The sequence below is a fragment of the Aethalodelphis obliquidens genome, unplaced genomic scaffold, assembly GCF_003676395.1.
Source record: "Aethalodelphis obliquidens isolate GAN/ISIS:26980383/991018 unplaced genomic scaffold, ASM367639v1 scaffold37, whole genome shotgun sequence".
Lineage (NCBI taxonomy): Eukaryota > Metazoa > Chordata > Mammalia > Artiodactyla > Delphinidae > Aethalodelphis > Aethalodelphis obliquidens.
The window spans coordinates 6,507,459-6,528,613 of NW_020837981.1; the positions used below are offsets into that span (position 1 = coordinate 6,507,459).

A 21,155-nucleotide genomic window follows, 5' to 3' on the forward strand; every position below is an offset into this window, starting at 1 on the left:
CACTTTGGGGATGCTGGGCTGGGGAACAGGCCCCTGGGTGGGACCTCTTCTTTCTGGCCCCCAGCTGGGCTGAGAGCTGCACGTCCCTCACAGAGGGGAGAGCGTGTTCATTTGGGGACCCTCTCTGAGCCCTGTGCCTGCCCTCCCCGCAGGCCCCTGAGCTGCCTGGTTGGAGAGCTCTCCCTTGGGGAGTCTGAGGCCCCTTTGAAGCTGGGAAGTTTGTACTGGAGGGGCAAAGGCAGCCTGGATTCAAAGCATCTCTCCTGGCCCTTAATTACCCTTCTTCACCCATAGGTGGAATTTCCACTCAAAGAGCTAAAGAAAGGCACCCGCTCTGCCGCAGGGGACTGGGTTTCCCTGTTGCCTTTGTGTGACAGCCGCCAGCGGGGTGGTGGCAAGCAGCTTGGGTTTCTGATTTTAATGATTTCCTGAATTCATTCTGTTTCCTACCTCAGGGAAAGGAGCAGAGGTGATCCTTTTGAAAATTCACATAATTGCTTTTATTTGATTTTTATTAAAATGCATTCAGGAATAATGTGATTGCCCCCTTTATTACGTTGTTCATCAATCTGGCATGGGGATTCAGCCTGGAAAAAGAGGTGGGTGCAGGAGCCTGGTGTGTGGTAGGGAGTGGGGACAGCCCCGCACTGGCCAAGTGGCTCTGGGGGAACCCAGCCCCGGCTGCTCCCGACCTGGGAGGTGAGGTGATGACCCTGCTGCGCCCACTGCGTGGCGAGCTGGAAGGTGGAAGGCAGTGCTGAGCGGGGAGTGCTGTGAGCACACTCTAGATGTCCTCCCCACCCCACCCTCTCCCCCTCTGTGCCTCCTCCTCCCAACCCTGAGTCCCCAGAGGCTGAGAGCCACAGCGGTCTGCCCTCCCTGCGTCCCTCGCACCCACACTTCCCTCGGCTCCCCCAGTTGCCTGCACCTTCACTGTAGCCTCCGTGCTGGTCTCGCTGGCTCCAGGCTCAGGGCCCTCAGTCCAACTTCCCACTGGCCCCCTGATCACGCCACTCCTCTGCTCGGGAACCTTGGTGGCTCCCGAGGGCCCCTTTCCTGCCAGGGCTTTTTGCTTTGGGACCTGCACCTGCCGTGGAAAGTACCTTGAGCTCTTGTCAGACTCGGTTCCGAAGTTGCTCTGCTCTATACTGGGCAAGTCCCTGCCTCTCGGAGCCTCAGCTGACTGATTAAGGAAACGTGAGCACCAAGGCCTTCGGGACAGGGTCACTGAGAGGGAACCACGGGGTATGTAACTCACACAGCGTGGTTTGGGGGGTTGGGGGGAGAATCATGTAACATGACCGGGTGAGAGGTCAGAAGCGCTCAGCAAATGCTTGGGGTGAGAGGAAGGGCAGATTCAGCCCTGGCCCCCACTGAGGCCTCAGACCAGCTGAGGCGGCCACGGGAACAGCGATAGCATTTACTTCTAGCGCTTCTGCCCTCATGGCCCGCGGCCCTTCCCTCCTCCCAGCAGAGAGTTCTGGACAGGACCGGGCCCAAGCTTTCAGCCTAGCAGGTAAGAGCGGGACTCACTGTTCTTCCTGCCTCTCGCTGCCCTTCTGGGGGATGGCGGTTGCGGTTTCCGAAGAGGGTCAGAGATGCCTTTGCTGGGCTTCCTGGAAGCCCTCTCCCCGCTGAGCTTGGCACATGCGCCAGATGCCCTCCCTCCTCCACCCTCGGCATGTCTTATTGCCCTCCTCTAGCAGATGAGGTAACTGAAGCTCAGAGAGGGTAAGTGACTTGTTCAGGGCAGCTCAGCTAGGAAGTGTGTTGGGGGGGGCTCTTGGGCACAAGAAACTAGGATGGGCTCGTGACTTCCCTGCTATCCCTAAAGCTGTTGGTGAGATGCTTTGAGGGGTTGGGTTTGGCAGCTGGGCCGGGCCAGGTGGAGCCACCCTGTGCTCTGGGGTGTGGGTGGACCCTTGGGTGTTCGAGGCAGGCCCTCTCCACTCAGCCTCCAGTCTCCCTAGGGGGGTCTGCCTCTGCTGGGTGGGCTGCACAGGGAGTCAGGTTAGCATGTGGGGCGTGGGCATACACATCCAGAGCCCTAGTGGGTGCTTTTAATTTCTGTGAAAAGCCCATCTTCACTGAAAAAAAAAAAAAAAAAAAGACAAACTTTTGTTGTCTGTTGCCGGTTTTCTTTTTTATGTGTTTGCTTTTATGCAAATCATTTGGCGGTGGATACAGCCGGGGGAATTCAGAGAGTGGAGGCTGTACATTTAGAAATTCAACAGTGTGGCCCCTGAGGGCCTGCTGGGGCCCTACCACCTAGGCCAGCACTCAGTACGGGGCGCTGCGCAATGCTTAGTCCACCATGTGGCCGCTCAGCCTTGGGGAAGCTGTCATCCCCACTGGAAAGCCCTTCCCTGTTCTGCTCTGCTTGGATGGCTCCTCCGTGAAGCCCAAGCCATACCAAGCCTCCCTGGATGCTCTCGCCCTCGGGTTCTGATACCTGCTCACTCTGCCTGCCTGTCCCAGGAGCTGCCTGGGTTCCCTGGCACAGGTTCACATCCAGTCTCTGCAGTCAGTCTGTGAGTCTGTCTAAGAGGGCAGGCCCAGTCCTCAGTCATGGGGAGGGCCAGGCAGGGAGCTGGGAAAGTCCTCTAGTCTCAGCAGAGGAAATCCTAGCCCAGAGGGGCAAAGGGTGACCAACATCTTCCCTAGGACCAAGGGGTTTCCTGGGATGCAGACTTTCATTGCTAAATTGGGACAGTCTCCATCAGCCTAGCTAGGGCTGCTTGCTCAGGGCCTAATAGCAAGCCCAGGCCCTGAGCCTCCTGATTCAGGCTGGCACCATGTCCTGATGCTGTCGCTATAGACAGTCAGTACCTTCTTTTGGGGGAGGGGGACACTGAGACCCCTTGGGTGTCCAAGAGACTGGCCCAAGGCCACGGGTGAGTGGCTACAGAGCCAGACTAAGGGACCGCCAGCCCTTGAGCCTCTGGTTGGTTCCTGCATCCAGGGAAAGGGCTTTGCCCTAAGGGAGGGGAGAATGGCTGAGCTTTGCAGTCCTGTGGCCTGAGTGCCACTCCCCAGGCCATCTCAGACCCCACCTCCCAGCTCCCTGCTTGCAGGGCTGAGGAGGGGCTGAGCCTCCCTCCCCCAATGCACCCCAGCCTCCCTTCCCCCCCAGCCCCCAGGCCCTGAAGAGCAGAGCTCCTTATCAGATCTTGGTTCTCTCCTCCGCTCTGCTGCCTCTGCCTGGCCTCCGCCCCCAACCCCGTAGCCCTTTCCTCTCAGAAGCTCCTTTTCCGTTACCAACACAGGCAGCCTGCAGAGATGTTGGTTTCTGTTGCTTTAAAAAAAAGTTTCCTTTTGGTGAGGGCGGTGAGGGGTTGTTTACTGGGCCTGCAAAGCCTCACCGTGGGCTGCAGCTGGGGGGTGGATTCGGGCCGAAGGCTGCACGCACAGCCCTGAGCCTCTGGATCCTGTGCAAAGGCAACAAGTGTGGAATAAACACCTGCTGTGCCCCCAGCTCGGGGCTGGGCTCTGCAGCACCTACTGTGTAGTCACACTCCCTCGGGAACCTGTGCATCTGGGCCGGGGGTTTATCGTCCGTTTCCCACAGGAGGCAGCTGAGGCACAGCAGAGGTGGCCGGGCCCCAGGCCTCTGGATTCATGGTCCGGACTCTGCCCACCACACCGTGCTGCCTTCAGAGCTCCCCATTCCAACCTCCTCCTTCCTTACCGCCTTTCCCCACACACACAGTGCCCAGGCTGAGAGACAGAGCTTCCTGAAGCTTCCGTCCTAGCATCGTGGCCCCTCTGTAGGTAGGGCATGAGCTCTAGCCATGTCACCAGAGCTGGATTTGAATTTCAAGTCCTCCTGCTGTGTGACCTCTGGCAAGTTGTTTAGCCTCTCTGAGCATCAGTTGGCTTGGCCATCAAACGAGAGAAACTTGGAGAAATCCCTGAGAGAGACTGGTGGACTCTGAAGGCTGTCAGGCAGGGGGCTGGGGTCTCTGTCTGCTTAACAGGGGCCTCAGGAAGTTTCAATTGTCAGCCAGGTCTGGGGAATTGGCAGAGGTGGTGGGGAACTGCTGAAGGTGGGTGAGTGAGGGAGCACCACGATGAAGACCATGTTCCAGAAGGATCATGTAGGCATCAGTGTGGGTGAAGACTGCAGGGGAGAGGTAGAGGCTGCGGGGCTGTTGAAGGGGGCTTTGCCTTCCTTTTCAGAAAAATAAGGTGATGTTCTCCCTACCCCACACCCCTGCCCACGCTCACCCCCTGCAACCAGGAGCAAGAATCATGGAGGCCAGACCATGATGGTGTGCCAGACTCCTGCCCAGGACAGATTCCCCGCACTGGCCTCCTCCCAGCTTCAGCTGTCATGCCCTGTGGGAGGAGGAACTGGAGGTTTAAGGGGTCCTGAACCCCAGCCCACACCAGCGGCCAGGTGTGACATAGGGTGTCCTCCTCCTCCCAGAAGCCCCAGTGTCCCTGAGAAGTGTTGGCAATCCAGGTCCACCTGAGAACCACAGTTTCCATTTCTCACTGACCTCTTCCCCTGGGTTTCCTAAACCTCTTGCTTCAAGCCTCCTGACACTACCTGAGTCCTTGAGAAAACTCCCTCCAACCCCTCACCTTACAAGTAAAGAAGTCCCCCCAGAACAGGGCAGCAGCTGGGCCATCTGGGTACACTTCCCCTGCCGCAACTCCGGCCTCCCCACCTCCAGGACATGGGAGGGAAGCTCCTGATGCAGGGACTCGAAGGCCATCTCTTTCCGTGAAGGAAGCACCTTTTCTGTAAAGTGAAGAGTTCCCCGACATGTGTCTCCCTCTGAGTGTCACAGGCATTCTTAGAGATGAAGGATCCTCCGCCACCTGGACTAGGTTTCCCCGGGGATACGCCACAGCTTGGAGGAGCTGAGGAGGCCGGGAAACTGTACTTGAGGAAACTTTACTGTTCCCCCTTCTCCTGAAGTTTGTTGGGTGGAGAGTGGGAGCACCTTTATGTGGGTCCATTCAGACTGCTACAGTAGAATACCATGGACTGGGTAGCTTATAAACAAGACATTTATTTTTCACAGTTCTGGAGGCTGGGAAGTCTAAGATCAAGGTGGTGGCAGATTCAGTGTCTGCTGAGAGCCTGCTTCCTGGTTCATAGACACCTGTCTTCTCACTGTGTCCTCACATGGTAGAAGAGAGCTCTCTGGGGTCTCTTTTATAAGGGCACTAATCCCACTCATGAGGGCTCCACACTCAGGACTTAATCACCTCCCCAAAGTCCCACCTCCTAATACCATTACCTTGGGGGTTAGGATTTCAACCTATGAATTTCCAGAGGAAGCATTCGGACCATAGCAATCTTGTTCTGGCAAAGGTTCTTTAATGGCAGGAAAGAAGGGTGTTTGAGTTTCACAGCCCTCCTGTGGCCATTGTACCCACTTCCGAGACAGGTACACTAAGGCCCAGAGTGAGAGCCTAGATGTCCTTGCTCATATTCAGAGCCTGACTCTCTGGAATTTTGGTCAAGAAGAAAAGTCTCTCTCTGCTTGCTTCCAAGGCATTGTTGCCCTGCCGCTTCCACTGTCCTCAGTTTCTGGCCAGCACACAGTCTCTTGCACAAGAGGAGGGATGCTGTTCCTTGCTAGCCCTGTGGCTGCTCTTGTGATGCTGGGCTCCTCTGCTGTCCACATGCTCAACCCTGTAATAAAAATACTTCTCCAGTTAGTTCTAATTTTAACTCGCATTAGGACCGGCATTGCCTATAAGGCTGGCAACCAGATACCCTGGGGGATGTGCCTGCCTCACCCTCTCTCCTGGTGATAGAGGCCTCCAGGCAGGGAACGAGTGCTCACCCTGCTTTGCTGTGTAACCTTCCCCAAGGCTCTTACCCTCTCTGGGCCTCTCCTACATCATCTGCAGTGCCTGCTTTGTGGGATTGCAAGGATCAAAGGATGTGAGTACAGGGGATTGGAAGCCCTTTCTGTGGGCCAGCACTGGGCAGCCACCTTCTGTGTGTTTAATTTGTCTTCACAGCAGCCTAAGATGTCTGACACAGACAGCTTCATGGACCACTTCCTATCTACCCACCATCTGAGGGGGTTCTGCGCAGGAGGATTTTTATAGATATTATACTGGTATTCCCCTGCTGACCAGGCCTTTGCGTCCTTTTACCCGGGGGTTTGGGGGCTATAGTAGAAATGGCTCCAGATCCAAAGCTCTCTCTTGTCATCTCAGACAAGATGCTGTAAGGTGGCCTGGAGGGCCTTCGAGGGACAAGACCCCAAGGAGGATGGGACAGACTGAGAAGGAAGGTGGGTAAAACAGGCCCAGACTCGGGTGTGTGACCAGGCCTCAGCATTTCTGGGAGGCCAGTCCTGCACCTAGTCCAGCCTCATGCCCAGCAGAGTAGGAGGCCACAGGACATCAGGGACACACAACTCAGAGCATGAGGGTCTCCGCAGTGGCCAGGACAGAGTGGAGATCCAAGGCCCTGCCCTACTTCCTGGACACCATGGGGCCTCCCTCTTCTTGAGGCCGAGGGTAACAGCCTGATAACGATGGAGGTGAGATGGTCAGAATTTAGTTTCTTGAAAGACAAATCCAGAATGTGATACTTCTTGCAGCTGTACATTTTGGTATAGCGTCGTGTCCTAGTAATAGTTCTATGATACCCACTGCAGAGATGAGGAAAGTGCAGCTCAGAGAGTTTATAATTGTCCAAAGACATCTCGCTTGGAACTGGTGGGTCAGAGACCAAACCTTGGTTTGTTGATGTCAAAGCTTCTGCAGCTTTTGCATTTTTTATGCCTACTTGACTGGCAAGATCACCCCACTTGGGGGACAGATAGGACAATAAGGCCCACATGGGAAAGTGACACAGCTAGGAAGTGAGGGAGGTCTACCCAGTCTGTGCTTAGACACTAAGCTGCCCTCCTCTTGGTCCAAGCTGCCCACGGCCCATCCAGCATCCCTCTTCTTCAGCCTAAGGCCACCCACACCAGGCCTCCAGGTCCTGACAGTTTGGAGAAGTTCTGGCCTCCTCACCTGCTTCCCACAGCCCTTGCTGGCTGCAGAGCCTGCCCTGGACCCACTGAAGCCGTGGCTCAATCCCAGATGTTGCAGCAGGCACAGCCCCGGCCCTGCCCAGGCCTACCATGGGCTCCTCCTCCCCATGGACTCTGGGCCTGGGAAGTGATGCCCACTGGCTCAACCTGAGATTCAGTGCGTGAGGTTATGTTTTGGGTCAGCAGATCCAGGATCAATGCTTTTGATTTCTAGCATTTCTTTTTCTTTTTTAGAATTTCCATCTCTCTACTTGTATTACCCATCTGTTCATCCATGTGGCCTACTTTTTCCATTAGAGGACTTAGCGTACTAATCATAGGTGTTTTAAATCCCTGGTCTGATAATTCCAATATTTCTGCCATATCTGAGTCTGGTTCTAATGCTTGCTCTCTCTTCAAATTATTTTCCCCCTTTTATCACGCTTCACATTTTTAAAAAATTAATTAATTAATTAATTAATGTTTGGCTGCTTTGGGTCTTTGTTGCTGCCCACGGGCTTTCTCTAGCTGCGGTGAGTTGGGGCTACTCTTCGTTGCGGTGCACGGGCTTCTCGTTGAGGTGGCTTCTCTTGCTGTGGAGCACGGACTCTAGGTGCATGGGCTTCAGTAGTTGCAGCACACGGGCTCAGTAGTTGTAGCTCGCGGGCTCTAGAGCGCAGGCTCAGTAGTTGTGGCACACGGGCTTAGTTGCTCCGTGGCATGTGGGATCTTCCTGGACCAGGGCTCGAACCCGTGTCCCCTGCATTGGCAGGTGGATTCCTAACCACTGTGCCACCAGGGAATCCCAAGCAGGACTTTCTAATGATAGAAGTCTCAGGCTTACTCTGTTAACTCTTTCCTGCACAAATGTTTAAAAACTTTCATTTTATCTAATACAAGCATTTAAAGCTATACATTTCCCTCCAGCCAGTCTTTTAGCTGCATACTACAACAATTAATATATTGTGTTTTTATTTTTTCATTCAGTTCAAAATATTTTCTAATTTCCCTTGTGATTTCTGCTGCCCTGGCTTCAACTTGTCTGCAGCATCTTATCTGTTATTAATTCCTTCCTATGAAATTTTTATTTTATAAATTGTATGTTTTAGCTCTAGAAGTTCTCTTTGTTTCTTTTTATGGTTCTCATCCATCTCTTCACTATGTTTTCTCTTAAATCCTTGAATATTCTTATAATAATTATTTTAATGTCGTTGTCTGCTAATTCCATAATTTCTGTCATCCATGTCTGTTTCTACTGAATTATTTTTCTTCTAGTTGTGGGTTGTATTTTCGTGCTTTCTTGCATGTCTAGGAGTTTTTGTTTGGGTGTTGGGCATTTTGATGCTCCATTGCTGAGTGTTTGGATTTTGTTGTCTTCTTGAAAGATTACTGAAGATATAGCTTTGGCAGTTAGTTAGTTTACTGGTGGATCAAGCTTCTCCTTTTGAGGCTTATTTTTAAGCTTTATTAAGCTGATCAATGAGGCCTCTCTGCTCTGCTCTGGCTGGTTGGAACTCAAAGTCTTTCAGCTCTGTGTGAGCTCTGCAAGTAGTTAAACTCACAGTTCCCTGGTAATAATTTTTCTCTGATAGTTGGACTTTGCCTGGCCTCATCACATCTCACCCCCAGACAGGCACAGTTTATAATTCATTCTAAGGCTCAAGAGGACCTCTGTGAAGATTTCTGGAACTTTCTCTGCCTAGCTCCCTCTTCGCTGGTACTCTGCCCGTGACTTCCTCTACAGGCTGAGCCTCCCTGTTCTCCAGCCTGTCTCATCGGCTCAGTGAGATTGCTGTGCTTTACTTAGATTCTCTCTCTTTGTTCAGTAGCCTGGAACGTGTGTCCAGTTAGACAGCTGAGACAATCATAGAGCTTACCTCATCTGTTTCCCTTCTCTTGGGAGTCACTGACCTGTGCCTCTATGTGAAAATAGGTGTTTCTATGTTTCTTCAGTTTTCTTTTTCTATTTCTTTTTCTTTTTTTATGGTGCTGGTGCTAGTGTTAATCTGATGACCAGTTACTCTGTCATGGCTAGGAGTGGACAGCCTTGACTCCTGTCCAATGTTCATGTTGAGTAGAAGTTAACCAGGAAGAGGTGTGTAGGGGCATCTTAGGAGAAAGAGCTGCATAGGGGGAAGTTGTGAGTTTGGGGCATGTTCAGGGATGGTGTTTGTGGTATGTGTGTGGGGAAGGTTATGCGGGAGCAGACAGATAGGCAGGAATGTATTTGCAAAGGACGTGGAATGACATCTGGGAGTTTGCACGTTATCCCAGAGGTCTTGAGGAGGCTAGAGCAAGAAATAATTATAAATACAATAACAATAACATGTAACTGGTGTATTTTCATGTGCCAGGCAGGCACTGCTCTAAGCTCTTTCCATGGTCATCTCATTTACTCCTCTGCCAGCTCATGAAAGACTACAGTGTTACTAGGAATTGCCATGTGCCCTGTGTTTTTCTAAGCACTTTACGCAATCACCTCATTTAGTCCTCACAAGAACATTACTTGGTAGAGAATATAACTATGCTTATTTTATAGATCAGGAAACCGAGGTACTGAGAGGGGAAATGACTGATGGTAACACAGAGAATAACTAGCAATAGAGGTGGTTTTCTTTTCTGCCAAAATACTCTTTTAACGTTATTATAATAATGTTCTTAAAGCTGCCTTTGGGTCATCCAGGTGTCCATGGTACCCCATTGCCTGCAGATACTGTGAATGCTGGGGCGTGTGGCCACCATGCCTGGTGGACACGGCATTGCCTTGTGGTCAGGTGGTACCTGTGATACTTTCAAATCACATCCGCAAATTCTTTGACACTTTCCATTGGAAGGTGGACTCTAATTCCCCTCCCCTTCTGGCTTTAGTGACTCGCTTCTGATGAACAGAAACGTGGCAGAAGTGATGCCTAATGACTTCTAAGACTGGTTATAAAAAGACATCCCTGCTTCTGCCTCACTCGTTCTCTATGACATATGCCTTGGGAGTCCCAATCTGTTTTCTGTCCCTATAGTTTTGCCTTTTCTAGAATGTCATATGAATGGAATTATCCAGTGTGTCGTCTGGCTTCCTTTATTTAGTATATTGCTTTTGAGATGCATCCATGTTGCTGTGTATATCGGTAGTTTGGTCTTTTTTATTTCAGCAGTGTTTTGTTAATTCACGCATCTGATATTCGTTTGTCCATCCCAGGGCTGGGCATACGTTGGGCACTCAATAAATCGGTGTTGAGTAGCTGAGGGGGTGAATGGAAGCTGAAGGTGGGGACTTTGCAAATCTGTTAAAGCCAGGCTTTGATGGAGGTTGGAGGAAACAAGGTGATGACATTTTCCCAAGACTCAGTTATCATTCATTAATTCACAGCTACTTACTGAGTAGCTACTCTGTGCCAGCTGTTGTGCTAGGCTGTAACGAATGGTTCCTGCCCGCTCCAGAGCTGACTGTTGAGCTGAGAAGACAAGCAACTCACCAAGCGGTTAACAGCGAGGGAGATCAGTGCTGGCAGAAAGGAAGACAGAGAAAGGGTGCGAGATGGGGAGGGCAGGGCAAGGGCATGATGGGGTGGACAAGGCTTCCCAGGGAAGTGAAGGCCTGAAGGAGGCTGTGTTTGCTGGACCATGGAGGAGGGAAGGGTGTGCCTGGCAGAAGGAACATATGTGAGCACACAGAGTACACAGCATGTTGGAGGAATGAGGCCAGTGTGAATGTGGGGACTGGTCAGATTTAGGGCTGGAGAGGTGGTCCTAGGGCCCATATTTTGCATCAGTGAGTTTGGCTTTTAGTCTAAAGACAAAAGGGATCCACTGAAAGACTTTAAGTTGCAAAGTCTTAATCAGGGTCTCTGTACTTCAGAGTGGAGAAAGGATTTGGCGCATAAATACAGGGAGAAAGGCCAGTGGGGGGGGTGTAAGTATTCCAGGGAAGTGTGGTGGTGACCTGGCCAAGGGCAATGGGAAGCAGAGCTTTTAGATCAACTTAGGGGAAACCTGCCAGAATCTGGTGACTGATTTTATGTGGGGAGGAGGCAGAATGAATTAAGACTAGATCCCAGGTTTGGGACTTGGGCAACCGTGTCCCTGGAGGGGGAGCAAGTAAGGAGGGGGCAGGGGGTGTAGAGATGATGAGTAAACATGGGGACTGTTGAGGTCAAAGATGTCCAAGTGGAAAAGTCCAGGAGGCAGCTGGATATTGTGGGCTGGAGAGGGAATCGGCTGGACATGCAGAATTGAGAGGCCCTGGCTAGGAGCAGGGAGCAGATGAGCGTGCCCACAAATGCGTGAGGAATGTGGAGGGCCAAGGGCTCAGGACAGGGCCCTGAGGAACATCGGGATTTCAAGAGAAGGACAAGAGGTGTCCAAGCGAGACTGAAGGAAACGGTGTGGGAAATAGAGGTGCTGACAAAGGAGGGTTGGAGGAGCCTTGGGACGAGTGTTGAAAGGCATGGCAGCGGGCACCAGCAAGCATGCTGCCCAAGGGTAGTGAGATAAAGGGCAGGACTCAAGGACGGCCAGCCCCTGGTGACCTACGAGGTGACCCCCTTGGAAGAGTGGGAGGGGCAAAAGCCAGAGAGCTGGCTGGCGGTGAGGGGTGGATGGTGGGGACGGACAGGGAGATCGTTTGTAGCGTGGCGTCTCTGTCTCGTTTTGCAGTTTGGTGGGGACGGGTGAGCCAAGGCTGGAGCTGGTGAGGGAGGTGGGATCCAGGGAGGATTTTAGATGAGAGCAGCCTGTATTCGTTTAAGCGCTGATGCAAGGCAGCCAGTAGAGAGGGGTGTTCTGGTTGTCTACTGCTGTGTAATAAACCACCCAAATCGTAATAATTTAAAACAACAACCATTTATTATCTCTCGTAATTCTTGGAATAACTGGGCTCTGCTGGCTCACATGGGGCTTCAGTCACCTGTATGTTTGACTAGAATGTGAAGATGGCCCATCACATGGCTGGCGGCTGGAGCTGGCCGTTGGCGGGGAGTTTGGCCGACGGGAACATCGTGGTTCTTCTCCGTGTGGCCTTTCCATCTTGGTTGGGATTGTCGCAACATAACAGCTGGCTTCCAAGAGTATGCCACGTGCTCCAAAGAAGCTGCAGATACCTTAAGACCCAGTTTTGGAAATTACCCAATGTCACTTCCACCACATTCTATAGGTCAAAGCAAGTCGCAGGCCAGCCTCGAGTCAAGTGGGAGGGGGCAATAGACTCCATCTCTTCTTGTTGGGAGAAGCGGAGAAGAATTTTGGCAATCTTTAACATAACACAGGAAAAGGAAACGGTGAACCTGTACCGGAATAATTGATGGATCTATCGAGAAAATGGCAGGGCTGGAGGCCCAGGGCACATGCAGTGGGATTGGCTTTAGAAAGAAGAAGGGCTTGGAATGGGCTTCCAGGAGGGTAGGGTCATCTTATATTTTCTCAAGATCTGAGCAGGTCAACCAACCACAAAGTTCTGGGTTGTGTAAACCACTTTGAACTTCCCCTCCCTTTGTAGAAGAGCAGAGAGACTCCTAAGAGCAACACGTATTATTGAGTGCTACTTTGGCCTTAATCAGTTCTCCCAGTGGCCCTGTTTGGCTGTATGAGGTCAATGTGGTGATACCCGTTTTACAGGTGGAGCAACTGAGGCTCAGCACGTCTCTCTCTGTCTTTGAGTTTGTGTGAATGGGTTGATTGTCTGCACATAAAACACGTGTGCTCTCTCCTATCCGAGGAACATGTGGATGTTATAATAACTCCTTAGAAGAGGGACCCCATATGGATGTGAAGTGAAATTCTCACCCAGGAGAGGGGAACAGGTAGTGGTGGCACCGGCTCAGGCCCTGGCAACCTGAGGGGATCTTGGGCTGGAATGGAACCTGGGACTGTGAGGTTCAAACCCCTCAGGACAAGAAGACAGAGGAAGGAAGCGAAGGTTGGCTGCAGAAACCTGTACTGGTGACCAGCATTCCCGCCACCCTAATCACGCACTCGTGATATTAATAAAAATAATTGATGTCATGTGACTGCTTTTTAACTATCTGCTTTCAAGACTTAAGACCAGGATTATAAAAGGCATGCATTTATAAATTATCAGCCCAGAGCTCATAAGCACATATACATTGGGGAACACTTTGGTAGCACTTTAAATTAATTTATTGTCATTCATTCCAGCTGTCTGTGATGTAAACCTTCAGCTATAAATTTGTACCATCATCTGACACACCATTAACTAAGGTGCTGCCCGAGCCAGAGCACATTATAAAACATTCGAATACAATTTCTGTAGGGACTACAGCTCCCCTCTCCTTCCTTTCCTCTCTTCTCTCTTTCCCCTCCCCTCTCTTCCCCTCTCCTCTCCTCTCTTATTAATGACAAGAAATATGGAGGGGAGGCAAACACTTGTGAGTTGTGTTGGCAAAGCAATCAGGGCAGGTAAGACTCACTCTGCCCTGTGGCCATCCACGGAGCTCATGGGGTTTCATCCCATTTTATAGATGGGACATCAGAGGTCCAGAGAGAGCATGGGTTTGTCTAACTAAGATCACACAGCCAGCAGAGACAATGACCTCCATCCTACCCCAGTGCCTCCTTGGCAGGCAGGCTGAGTCTCTGCTCCTGAGAACTTTGGCCTGGGTGTGAGTGACCCCCAGAATTCAGAAAAAATGTAGGAAGAGGGAATAAGATTTCTTTGAGAGGAGTTTCTGGTGGGGCAATCAGAGAAGCTTTCTGGGGATGCCGGGCAAAGAGAAGGCAAGAATGGAGGGGGATTAATCCCATGAATACTGTTTTTAAACATTATAAAGACAGAGAGTGGCTTGTTTGGGGGGCCTAGAAGGACTGAGCTGGCAAATTGGAAAGCAGTCCCAGGGGAGAGCTCGGATCCCATGAGGAGGGATGTGGTAATGGCCAGAGCTGGCTGACACTGGAGGGAGCTCCCTGTCACTGGAGGAATGCAGCTGGAGGGCTTTGGGAGACATGGAACCGTGTATTCGTCTCTTATTGCTGCTGTAACAAAAGACCACAAGAGTCATGGCTTCAAAGAACACAAATCTATTAACTTATAGTTACGGAGGTCAGAACTCAAAAATGGGTCTCATTGGGCTAAAGTCAAGGTGTCAGAGGACTGCGTTTCTTCTGGAGACTTCTAGGGGAGAGTCCAATTCTTTGCCTTTTCCAGCTTTTAGAGGCCGCCCGCTTTCCTTGACTCAAGGCCCCTTCCTCCATCTTCAAAGCCAGTGACACCAGGCTGTGTCCCTCTAGTGATGCCATCTTGCTGGCTCTCTCTTCTGCCTCCCTCTTCCATTCTATGTACCCCTGTGACTACATCAGGCCCACCCAGATAGTCCTAGAACATCTCCTCATCTCAAGGTCAGCTGATCAGCAACCTCAATTCCATCTGCAACCTAATTCCCCTTTTCATGTAACCAACACATTCCCAGGTTCTGGAGACTGGGATGTGGACATTTTGGGGGTGTGTGATGACTCCACCTATCAGAGATGACGGGTAAGACCTCTGAGGTCTCCGTCACCCAGAGAAATTTTCTAATCTGGAGCCAGAGGGCATTGCATTGCTTCTCTTAAGCAAGGTAAGGTATGAGGTAGAAGAGAGAAGGAGAGGAAAAGGAGGAAGAGAAAGCGGAGGCAGGGCTTGGGGGCAGGACAGGAGAGGAACATGGGGCAGGAGGAGGAGTAGCAAAAGAAAGAGGAGGAGGATGGAAACTTGACGTTCATCCCATGTCACACGGCCTCAGCCACTCACTATGCGGTCAGGCTGAGCATCAGGACACTTGAAGTCCAATCCCAGTCCCACCATGCGACCAGGAGCCAGTCTGCTTCCCGCTCGCACTGGCTTCAGTTTCTCCCTTGGTCCTGGCCTTTGACAGTTCTCCCAATTACCCATCTGGAGAGAGCCACGTTGAGGAGGCCAAAGGAAGGCTATACTGGGGCCAGGCCAGGATGGTGGGGATGTTCCAGAAGGGCTGCCTGGCAGGATGGAGTTGGCATCCACCCCCAGCACCAACTGGCCATCACTGCTCCTTGAAGGGAGAACTGTGGACCTGAATGGTCCCTGGACTCCAAGCCCCAACTGCAAGGGCCTGTGTGTTTGCCCTCCTCCACCTGTCTATCCCCCTCACCTTCCCTGTCCCAACCAGGCCTTCTTGCCCTCATCCCAGGAAGCCCTGACCATCCTGAGGACCAGTCCCGGGAAAGTTCTGGGGCAGCCTGGGAGGAGCCTTGCTAGGAGCTGCCTGGGGCAGCTGGGCGTTCTTGCCTGACAATCGTTCGTCTTCCTCTTACACACTGAAGTGCAGGGGCTGGGTCTTTCTAAAACCGTATCTGTCCACCTCCCTCGTTCCTCTCAAATCCTACGGATAAGGTCCTTAGCTTGGATAAAACAGTATTTACCCCACAGGGCTTTGGACAAAGTGGAGTGACCATCACTCTAAATGGCTCCGCGGCACAGGGTCTGGCCCATAACAGGAAGTCAGTGGTGGGTGGTAGCCTTCCCATCGGCGCTGCCCCCGGCCAGGCCAAGCCCATTCATTCCCAAACATGCCTTCCCTCCGGACCCTGGCCCGATAACTGCAGGTCTGAGCTCTGAGGCTTCTCCTAATGTGACCAGACCGTTGGGGTTAACGTTTCTGTCCCCTGCCTGTCTTGCTGGCCTGGGGCGGCCATGCAGACTGTGATGTCCCCGAGGCCCGGCCTGGGTCTCCTTGGCCTCCCCGGCTCCAGGATCCAGCCCTAGCTGGGCACTTAGTAGGTGCTGGGTCAGGTGTTGGAAGGAATGAGTGGATGCTGAGCTGAGAGCTAATTCACTCAGCAAACATTGCTCAGCCCTGCTCAGTGCCAGGCCTGGTGGGCACCCCTGTCCCAGCCCCCACCCTCCAGGTGTTCACCGGGCCTCTTTGCCTGTCATGTGCTACTGTGGTGGGTGTGTGGATCACTGGCCAAAGAGGGAGGAGGACAAAGCCTCCGATGGTGGTCCTTGAACCCTCAGCACCCACTCTGCTGGTACTCACGTCTCCTCTTATCTCTGACCAGACCTCGAAGAGCCAAGAACGGGTTCTATTTGCCAATTATCTGCTGTCTGTGCTGAGAGCAGGGCTGCCTGGACAGATAAAGCCCCAGGGGAGGGGCAGGGGGCCAGGAAACACACAGGGTGCAGGAGTGGAGCCCCTTCATCCGGTGGGCACACAGTGTGGTGGGCATGCACCCTCACACTCTCACACACAACGATGGGGACATCTCCGGCACACCTACCACCCCCTCACACGTACACGCAGCCCCACACCCTCAAAAGGCCCTCCTGCGTGCACCTCTAGCGCACACGAACCCATAATCACGCCTGATCACTCCCGCAGCGTGTCCCCTACACACATTGCTTCCCACACCCACGGTCACATGCACCCTACGTGGACACACCCTCCCCCAACATCAGCCTGCAGAGCCTGCTCCCATCTGCCCCGCCCACCTCCGCACACTCATCCTCCGCCTTGGCAATCACACACACCTCTGGCACGCACGTGCGTCCATACGCGCGTTCTCCACGCACACGCCTCACCAGCACCCATGCTGAGGGCTTCCTCCACGTTCCCCAAGGCGGAGAGTGGTGCCAGGATGGACTGGCCTTGTGGGGTTTCCGAGGGCAGATGGGTCATTACCTGGAGACGGTTGGTTTGGTCTGAATTTTTGGCTGTGGAATCAGGAGACCTGGGTTTGAGTCAGAGGTCTAAATTCACTAACCATGCGGGCGCCTGGATGAGTCCCTTTCCCAGTCCAGACCTTCGTTTCCTCATCTGTGAGATGGGAACAATACCAATCTCAGTGGGTGTTTCCAGGATCCAATCAAGTGCTGTCATGGAAGTGAAAATGTGAACATAGAGAGGGTCAGTGTGTATTATTATTGCTGTTTGCTGCCGTTGTTGATTAATTGGGTAATCAATCAAAAAACCTTTGTTTTTAAATTATTTTTTATATTTTTGTCCGTGCCACGCGGCATGCGGGATCTTAGTGCCCTCACCAGGGATCCAACCCCGGGCCCCCTGCCGTGGAAGTGCACAGTCTTAACCACTGGACTGCCAGGGAAGTCCCAGCAGTTCATTTCTTTTCATTGCTAAGTAGTATTCCATAGTCTGGATGTACTAGAATTTGTTCAGCCATTCACCTCATGGAGGACATTGGGTTGTTTACAGTTTAGGGCTAACACATAAAACTGCTATGAACATTTGCATACAAGTCTTTGTATGGACAGTTATTTCCTTTCCTTATGGGTGAGTAGGAATGGAATGGCTGGATCATATTGTAGATAGATTTTTAAAAATAATTTTATTTTATTTTATTTTTTAATTTTTGGCTGCATTGGGCTTTATCTAGTTGAGACAAGAGGGGGCTACTCTCCATTGTGGTGCGCAGGCTGCTCATTGCGGTGGCTTCTCTTGTTGTGGAGCACGGGCTCTAGGCGCGCGGGCTTCAGTAGCTGTGGCACGTGGGCTCAGTAGTTGTGGCTCATGGGCTTAGTTGCTCTGTGGCATGTGGGATCTTCCCGGACCAGGGCTCGAACCCGTGTCCCTGCATTGGCAGGTGGGTTCTCAAGCACTGCACCACCAGGGAGGTCCCAGTAGATAGACGTTTAACTTTTTTTTTTAAATATCTATTTTTAAAAATTTATTATTCATTTATTTACTTAATCTGTTTTTGGCTGCGTCAGGTCTTAGTTGCAGCACACGGGATCTTTGTTGAGGCATGTGGGATCTTTCGTTGCGGCGCACGGGCTTCTCTCTAGTTGTGATGTGCAGGCCCCAGGGTGCATGGGCTCTGTAGTTTGTGGCGCACGGGCTCTAGCTGAGGTGCGGGCTCAGTAGTTGTGGCACGTGGGCTTAGTTGCCCTGGGGCATGTGGGCTCTTAGCTCCCGGACCAGGGATTGAACCCGAGTCCCCTGCATTGTAAGGTGGATTCTTTAGCACGGGACCATCAGGGAAGTCCCAATCGGGGTCCTTTGGAGGACTGGGAGACCCTATCAAGGTGCTTGTGACCAGGAAAACCCAGCCTGATCCTGGTAACCTTGAGGGTTCGACACCCTCCAGCTCAAATCACTGGGACCCTGCCTGGGTCTAGTGCCTCACCCAGGATGCTCTGCAGCAAGCCTGTCCCCCGCATGCCCTCAGCTGGCCCACAGCTGCCCCCCCGACCCCCTCCTCCGTCCACGCCCAGGACGTTGGGGTAGGTTTCCTTGCAAGACTTTCCCACCCGATTCCCAGCGTTACAGCGGAGGGTGACAGCACCGCTCACAGCAGCTCTGCGGGCGGCCTGGGCGTGGGGCCGATGTGGGAGCACACGGAGGTGTGACTGTGGGGTGTCCGTGTGGGTCTGTGCGGTAGGAACGTAGCCCGCGGCTGTGCGGCTGTGTGGTGTGGGCATGGCTGTGCCGTCTGGGAGCGTGTGTGTGTGTGTGTGTGTGTGTGTGTGCGCGCGTGCGTGTGGTGGGTGTGTGGGTGCTAGTGCTTCTGTGGTGCCGGGGAACGTGAGTGTGGAGATGTGTGTGTGTGTCTGTCTGTGGCTGTGTCTGTCCAGGAGGGTGGCTGCAGTGTGGGTGTGCGTGGGAGTGCACGTGTGTGCTGTGGTGTGTGTGTCTGTCTGGGTGTAACTGTCTGTCTGGCCGTGGGCGTGTCTCTCTGGGCGGGTGGCAGCTTTGCGGGGGGGCGTGGGCTTCTCTGTGCTTGTGCGGCGTGTGGGGTGAGCGTGCGGGGCGGTGTGGGGGCGCTGCGGTGTGCGCGGGAGTGGCGGGCGGGCGCGCGGGCCGGCGGCCAGGGCGCGTCCCCGCTTCCCCGCACACAGTGGCTGGGCTGACAGCCGGGCGGAGAAGAAAACTAGACGTCAGGGAAATCAGTCAGAGACAAATCGATTCCCTTCAGAGGTGAGAAAAAGCAGATGCTGCAGCTGCTGGTGGCCCGTTCGGCTCTGAGCCACATCCCTCCCCAGCCTGAGCCCCCTCCCCCAGTGCTCTTGGCTGCCGCTGTCGGCCCAACCCCCTCTGCCTTTGTTAGGGGCCCTGCGGCGGGCCTGCTGCCTGGGCTGCCTCCTCCCTTCCCCCGTAGGCGGGCAGGAGCCCGTGCGGGGCGCGAGTGTGTGTGAGAGATGGGGGGACAGACCTAGCTGTGGGCCTCGCTTGATGGCAGAGCCCCCTTAGGGTCTTCAGAGACGCTGGGCCAGCGACTTGGCCTAGGACATCCAGGGAGCTGGAGGTGGCACTCACTGGCCCTGAATTCAGGCCTGCTGTGTGCCAACCAAGGGGGATTTTGCCCAGCTCCTGCTCCCCCACTCAGGGGCTCTTGGAGCAAAGCCCCCTTTTCCTCCCTCCATCCTGTGTTCAGGGAGAGCACAAGAGTTGCTGCCCCTGGGCAGCGCTGGAGCCGGTGCGCGAGTCGGCCCCCGGGGGTGGGTGGGGTCTGGGGCTGTGGGGTGGGGCCCTGACACCCTGCCTGGGTCTTGCTGGTACCCGGCTGCCCGGTGGTTCCCCGCCGCCCCCAGGCCCTCCTCTCTGCCACCCTCTTTTCCATTGGGTTGTAATACCCAGAACAAATCACGAAACAAGGGCAAAGCCTCTTAGAAACAGACCCATCTGGAGTCAGGGCTCTGTTTTCGGTGTCCCGGGCTCTCATGGCCAGCCTCTGCAGCCACCTGCTCGGCAGACCTGCTGAGCTTTTGTTCTGGGCCAGGGCCTGGGTTTGGAAGTAAGCAAGACAAGCAGGGCCTGCCTTCAGGGAGCCTCACATCCAGCCGGGAAGACACGCCTTGACTCCAGCTGGGATGAGAAGTAGGGGTGGGGAGAGAGGGAGGGCAGGGTCCCAGCCATAGGCAGCCCTGGTGCCCGCGACTCCACCCTCCTTTCCAGGAGCCCATGGGCTCCTAGCGTCAGCTCAAGCTGGTTCCTCAGCCACATTGCCCCCTGCCCCCTGCAGCTGTCCACTTGCCCACCTCCTCTCCAGCGAGTGCTCTCCCAGGTCCCGCCTCTCTTCCACACTTGACCCCTGGCTAGGACGGACGGCTCTGCCAGACCCACGCTCTGTCTTCCTTCCTTTTTAGGACAGTCGGCTTCGTCCAGCATGCATGCCCCGCTGTTTTAGTGTGAAGCCACTCCGTTGAGCAGAGGGCGGGAGAAGTGGCTGTTCCAGGGGCTTGGTTTCTGGGATGGCTGCACCAACAGACTCCCCCCACTGCAGACCCCGTCCTCTGCCCATGAGGACCCTGGTCTCTGCTCCCCACTCTCAGGCCCGTCCTGACCAGTGTCCACCTGCTGGGGCCCTCCATGGCCATCCCTAGCCACACTCTGGAATCCAGAGCCTGTGCTGAGAAGCCTGTGTTCCCTGGCTCTCCCAGACCTGGCTGTGAGTCCTGGGCCAGGCACGAAACCTCTCCGGACCTTGTGTTCTACCTAGCTAAAAGGATGAGGAATCAGGCCTTTTTTGGCCCCAGAGGGCCCCAGAGTGGGATCTGCTCGGAGTAACAGCTGTGTTTTTGTTACTGCTGGTCAGGGGATGGCTCATGAAATCCTTTCCAAACCCCACCCCTGGCCTAGATTCCCAGTGGCCAGCCAGATGGGAGAGGCCATGGATTGATCTACAAACATTGATTGAACCAATTTGGGGCCAAGCCCACGGGCAGACGGCACCTGGCCTAGTGCCTGGCCCATGAGATGTGTCCAAAAAATTAACAGCAGAGAGAAGGAATGGATGGAGTCGTGAGTGTGGACATTGCTGCCATGTCCCCGGCCCCCAGGAGCTTTCAGTCTCACTGGGATGCGCTGGGTTTCTGACTCCAGCTCTGCTTCTGACCGCTCCTGGCCTTCCTGTTTGTCCCTCAGTAACATCGGCAGCTCTGTGACCTTGAAGACCATTTCCTGCTGGGATATTAATACCACCACTAATAATAACAGTAGCCATCGAGGCAGGAGCAAGCATACTAATATTAGCTGCACCTGTTGAGGGCCCAGCACGTGCCAGGCCCCCGCATGTGTTCTGATGTCAGTCGTCCCCTGAGCCGTGAGCTGGATTTGCCATCTCCATGTTGACAGCAAGAGGACGGGTGCTCTGCACTTGCCCAGGGTTTCAGAGCTAGGATAGAACTCAAGGCTGTTCTGGTTGGGCTCAGAGGATGGCAAAGCACAGAGGTACTCAGCTGAC

At 53.5% G+C, this 21,155-nt stretch overlaps 1 long non-coding RNA gene across 2 annotated transcripts in view; it reads left to right on the forward strand.

Moving 5' to 3' along the window:
• Nucleotides 1-872: 872 nt before the first annotated feature.
• LOC113632546 (uncharacterized) overlaps nt 873-21,155 on the forward strand; it is a 211,382-nt gene continuing 191,099 nt past the window's right edge. Inside the window, exon 1 of one of the 2 annotated variants that reach the window (XR_003437855.1) lies at nt 873-1,245. This is a non-coding gene — a long non-coding RNA (uncharacterized LOC113632546). Of the gene's footprint in view, nt 1,246-18,779; nt 18,890-21,155 lie in introns of those variants that run through there. The other variant, XR_003437857.1, reaches the window with a different exon arrangement.